We start from the raw sequence: 6,000 nt of genomic DNA on the forward strand, positions 1-6,000 counted from the left end.
TTTCCCTGGTTAAGTAGTGTAAAGTCTAACGAGTGTGCAAAAAAAAAAAAAAAAAAAAAAAAAAAAATTAAATTAAAAAATAATAATTATATATATATATATATATATATATATGAAGAGTTCAGATGCAAAATTGAAAATTGAAATTTTCTTCTAAAATTATCATTTTTATCAAGTTCATATATTTAAGTTCAGTTATTTCACTTAAATGACTTCACTTAAATATACGAGCTTGATAAAAATGATCATTCTAGAAGAAAATTTCAGATGGCACTTAGAGGCTTTTCATATATATATATATATATATATATATATATATATATATATATATATATATATATTTATATACTTATTCTATCTTAATATACTTTAAAATAGAATTTATTTCAATTAATTACAACTCTTTCAAACGTTGATAATAAATCAGCATTTTAATGATTTCTGAAGGATCATGCACTGAAGACTGGAGTAATGATGCTGTAAATTTTGCTTTGCATCACAGAAATAAATTATATTTTAAAGTATATTAAAACAGAAAACCATTATTTTAAAATGTAATAATATTTCACAATTTCTTTCTGTATTTTTAATCAAATAAATGCAGGCTTGATGAGCGTAAGAGTCTTCTTTCAAAAACATTAAAAATAGTAATGTTTCCAAACTTTTGACTGTTACTGCATATATATTAATGCTGAAAAGGGGAATAATTCTTAGATTCAAATGTGAACATTTAGCATTATTAATTTTTTTTTTATTATTTCTGTCATTTTTGTTACACTTGTCTTCGGTGTTACAATGTGTTTGTTTTTAAAATGAGTTCTGTTTCTGTTCATGTTCGTGTTATTGAATTAAAACAAATGAATGTTGTATTGATTTTAGTCGGCTCAGTGGTGTTTTGCGATGCTATTGTTGCCATGAATAAATCAAGCAATTGTTCAAGCTACAAAGTCAACATTGTTTGAGAATGACAAAAATGAAAGAAATAAGCAATCAGAATAAAAATGAAGAGCATTCTTGGAGAAACGAGAATTGAAGTGTGCCTCTATTTATTTGTTTTTAATAAGCAATTCACTGGGTTAAACAAATACTGTTACAACACAAAAATGATACATTTTAAAGCAACAAGTTTTATAACAACTTCATAATCAAAAGACAAGTTTATCTTTTTTTTCTTTTCTCTTGCATTTCCTTAATTTAAAAAAAAAAAAAAAAAAAAAAAAATCAAACATACTTTTCATTGAGCAGCTTTGCTGCCTCTCGCTACCCTGTTCAAAGAACCATCTTTCTCGCTTTTTATTATTTGCAAATGCAAAGGCTTGCCAGTAATAAATAATACTATAAAATGTTCTGCAAGTACACAAAAAAGATTGAGAAACAACAACAAGGGTAAATGTACAAGGTTTCGGGGTGATAAGGGTGGGACGAGTGAGGGAGGGCAAATTTAACAAAATCTCCGATTCATACAGGACAGACAAAGCATCTATACATCCATACTAGCCAGATAACAAAGTTGATTTTATTATTCATGTGTGTGTGTGTGTTTGTTTACAAAGTGTTTTTTTTTTTTTAAAACAAGCAGGCTTTGTTAATTACAGAGCACAAAGAATAATTAAGGCAGCTCAAATGTTCGCCTCAAAAAAGTTGAAACTCCTTAGAAACTGCAGTTTGCTCTTGTTATTTTACACAGACATAGTGCCTCTCACACAGAGTGCAGAAATAAGATTTTGTTGTTGCATAATTCTGGCTGTTGTCAAAGCCATCCTCTTAATACCGCCGACAGGAATGATGGGAAACCAGGTTGTGATATTACTGACCCCTTTGTCACGTACTGTATAAGATGAAAAGTCACATCTAAGCTGCCTCTCGGTTTTTCCAGTTAGAGCTGACATTGCTGTGATTGTTTGAGTTGTTTAACACTGCTCGATGAGGGATGCACTGATTGATTGGTTTAGCTGGTATTTGAGTTGGGGTGTGTGAGTTTCCACGTCTCCATCTTGTTACTGTGCGTGTGGCTGATCTTTCACCACAGCAGTGCTCATGTTCCCCCCGTCTGATTAAACGGAAGCCCTCCAAACATTTCGAACTCACTAATTTTGGTGAATGAAAAAGCCAAATGCTCTTTGTGTACCCCGCCTCGGGACTGAAAGACACTTTGGCCTCTAAAACAGGCGCCTCTCATGAAAATCCTTTGAAACGCTCTTGGATTACAGTATTGCACTCAAGCTCTATGGTTTGTTATTTCAGTTCATTTTAACTCATTGAGTCTCTCATCTGTCCTGCTTTGCTCTTGTTGACAGAGCACACTTCACTTCCCTCTGGTGGACCAATGTTGCCATGTCAGGTTTTTTTTTTTAAGTCACTTACAAATATGGCAATTGTTTTGGGTTCATTTCCAGATTCTTGTATTTATTTACATGAAAGTGTGACCTGACCACTAGTAGCAGTTGTTAAATATCTCCAACAACTGTTTGCAGTGCACTCCAAGTTTTCCTCCCATGTTTTGTCCTTTTTCAGTTTTAGACTTACAGCACCAAACCAGCATATTAGAATAATTTCTGAAGGATCATGTGACACTGAAGACTGGAGTAATGATGCTGAAAATTCAGCTTTGCCATCACAGGAATAAATTACATTTTAAATCGATCCCAAACTTTTGAACGGTAGTGTATTTTTGTGGAATATATTTTGGGCTTGATTTTGAGTTTTTTTTTTAGGATGATCTGGCAACCCTATAATGGACACACTTAATATTTCTCACTCTGAAAACTCAGGATCGCATGACATTTAGAAAGCACAGGACAGCAAATAAAAATGGTTAAATAATTTTTTTGTGGCCATTTATAATAGTTGACACAGTTTTACAGTATTTACCATAAGTGCAGTGACTATCTCTTCCATGCAATATACACATGTACACACACAGTGTCTCCCTGCTGTTGTCAAGGACAGCTTCATCTGCTATGTCCCACACACAGACACACACGCGCGTTTTGCTGGTGTCATTGTCTTGTCTGCGTGGGACCGCAGACACTACAACAGTGTTGGGTTTCAGGGCTATATCTGTCCCAGCCCAGTCTGTGCTGCTCTGGTTTCAACAGCAAGGTCACACACGCACACATGCGCACACACATACACACACACACAGGGAAGTGATAAAAAATAATATTTCGTGTCTGTGAGATAAGCAGTAATGGGTATTTGGGTGGTGTGTGCAGCTATACGAAGAGTGATTTCTTTAAGATGTGACCTTAAATTGTCCTTATCAATCAACATCTGAGCTTCTTTTAAGAGCAAATCATTATAGAAGTAAGTTTGAAAATGGGAATAAAATTGTATAGTTCAGAGTGAATAATTTAATCAGCCTTATTTTTTTTAAGAACATCTGGATATCAGAGTAAAAAATAAATAAAAAGGTAATTACGACTTTCTAATTTTAAATCTAACAATGTGACTATCTTGCCATTGCAACTTTGATTTTGCTAAATTGCTGTTGTGTATCTTACAACAGAGAATTTATGTCTTGCAATTGAGACATTATATTTTATAATTGCAACTCTGTCTTGCAATGTGACTTTGTATCTCACAATGTGATTATGGGTACGTTTACACGACACGATGTACTAAGAAACGGTTTTCCTTTGCGTTTTTTTGCGCACAGATGACAACGATCCCCATTCACATGAAACCGCGAAAACTACTAACAACTGTATTATGCTGCCAGGCCAGTAGTTGGCGATGTCACTTTTTAAAGAACAACTATAGTTTGAACACATAATACGCCATTGTGCATGACGTCACCGGTTTCACAAATTTGCGTTTTTGGCAAGGACACAATAACGGTATTGTTTTCAAAAACTCGCACTTTGAAACCAGTTTTCAAAAGTTTGTGTTTTCAGGCTCCCAAAATGCCCTAAAAACCGGTGTCGTGTAAACGGCCCTTCAATCTAGCTATTGCGATTAATTCTCATAATTGTGACTTTATATCCTACAGTGTGACTTCATTTCTCACAATGTGATTTATGTTCTTATTTTAAACTCTCACAATTACATTTTTTTATTTTTTACTCTATTTTTTAAGATTAAAACAGGCTTCCATAGGTATATTTGAAATACTAACTTAATAAATAATTACTTAGATAAGTAAAAGAAATCAAATAAGAAGGGAGAAGTAAAAGGGCTCAGTATGAAAGAGGAGAAGGAGAGAGAGGGGGAAAAGCGAGGAAATTTGAGTCAATAATGAGAGCGACATATGATGCTGTTGCTGGCTCCTCACGACCAATCCAGACATGTAATGTACGTTTGGTTTCACCGCACACACAGATCAACACTGAGATTCACTGTTTCTCCCTTGCGCTTACATAAACACAACAAACACAGAGATTGACCGTGCACTTTGGGTGTGTGTATTTGTGCTTTGCTGACATTTCGACCCTTTTTATCAATCTGTTCTCTGTAACACCTCAATCCAGAAGTAGGGTCAGCCAGCCGTATCAGGACTGACAAAATAAATCTGACACAGGAATGTGTGTGTGTTTAAATCTGACACTGGAATGAGACTCCGCCACATACAAACCCCAGAGAGAAATCAAGTCCTTACTCTAACCAGTCACAATTAGACCTCTGAGCCCACTCTTAAAAAAATATACCACTGTGAAACTGAATCCTGCTGCAAAAAGTACAGAGGGATAGGGTAGGATTGCACTCCTCTTTGTACATCGTCCAAGAGCAGAGAGCAAAAAAAAAGAGAGAGGGGAAAAGAGGGAGAGAGAAGTGGTAAAGGTTGAAGGCAAGAGAGGGGAGATTTGAGTCAGTGTTGGCCAGTTAAAATAAAAAAGAACATAAAAAAGTCAACAAAACAAAGACAAAAGACAAGGAAAAAAAAAACAGAAAAAACAAAGACAAAAGACAAGGGAAAAAACTGAAAAAACTAAGACAAAAGACAAGGAAAAAAACTGAAAATGTAAATAAAAAATGCAAAAAGAAAATAAAACAAAAAGTAAACAAAAAATATTATAAAAAATGTCTTATCTTAAATTCTTCTCTCAGAAAATTGTTTAAATAGAAAGGGAAACGTTTAGGTCTTATTCCTCTTTTCATGTATAATTTAAATCTTTGTCAGTAAGTATTGTCGATAACACTTTGCAATAAGGTTCATTAGTTAACATTAATTAACTACCTTAATTAACATGAACTAAGAATGAACAAAACTTCTTCAGCATTTATTGATCTTAGTTAATATTAATTCCAACATTTACTTATATGTTATTAAAATCAAAGGTTGTATTTGTTAACATTAGTTAATGCACTGTGAACTAACATGAACAAACAATGAACAGCTGTATTTTTATTGACTAATATTAACAAAGATGAATAAATACTGTAACAAATGTATTGCTCATTGTTAGTTCATGTTACATTAATATTAACTAATGAACCTTATTGTAAAGTGTTACCGTATTGTCAAATCGCCAGAGAGTGTGTGTTTGATCTGTGTCTTTTGTTTTTATCCTCATTGTGATTTCTATCACCTTGCATGACATATTTTTGACTTGAATTTTAGACCTTCTCCCAAAATAAATTGGCAAACTTGAATGTTTTGTCAAACTGAACTCTGTTTTGGTTTTGGCCAGAAATTTGATACACCTTCTCCCACACACACACACACACACACACACACACAGCTTTAAGGTTCACTCCTCCTCTTTAGTCAAAACAAATAACCTGTGCATTTAGGTGCTAAACCCTGCATTCGGATCTTACAGTACTCTATGTAACTAAAATCATTTTGGCTCTATGTCCACCTAGCCAACTCAGTCCACATTTAAGCAAAATGTTCTTGGCATCTGGTGTAAGTGAACTCTACACTAAGGGCACCTTGGAACTAACTGAACTGTTCCTGTAACCGTAGCTGGAAAGGAAGTGATGAACATAATTTAGCACTGATTGGGATTTGGCAAAAGAAATAAAGCATAAAAAAACCCTCAGGAATGCACCCTTGAC

The sequence above is a fragment of the Squalius cephalus genome (assembly GCF_949319135.1).
Source record: "Squalius cephalus genome assembly, chromosome: 21".
Classification (NCBI taxonomy): Eukaryota; Metazoa; Chordata; class Actinopteri; order Cypriniformes; family Leuciscidae; genus Squalius; species Squalius cephalus.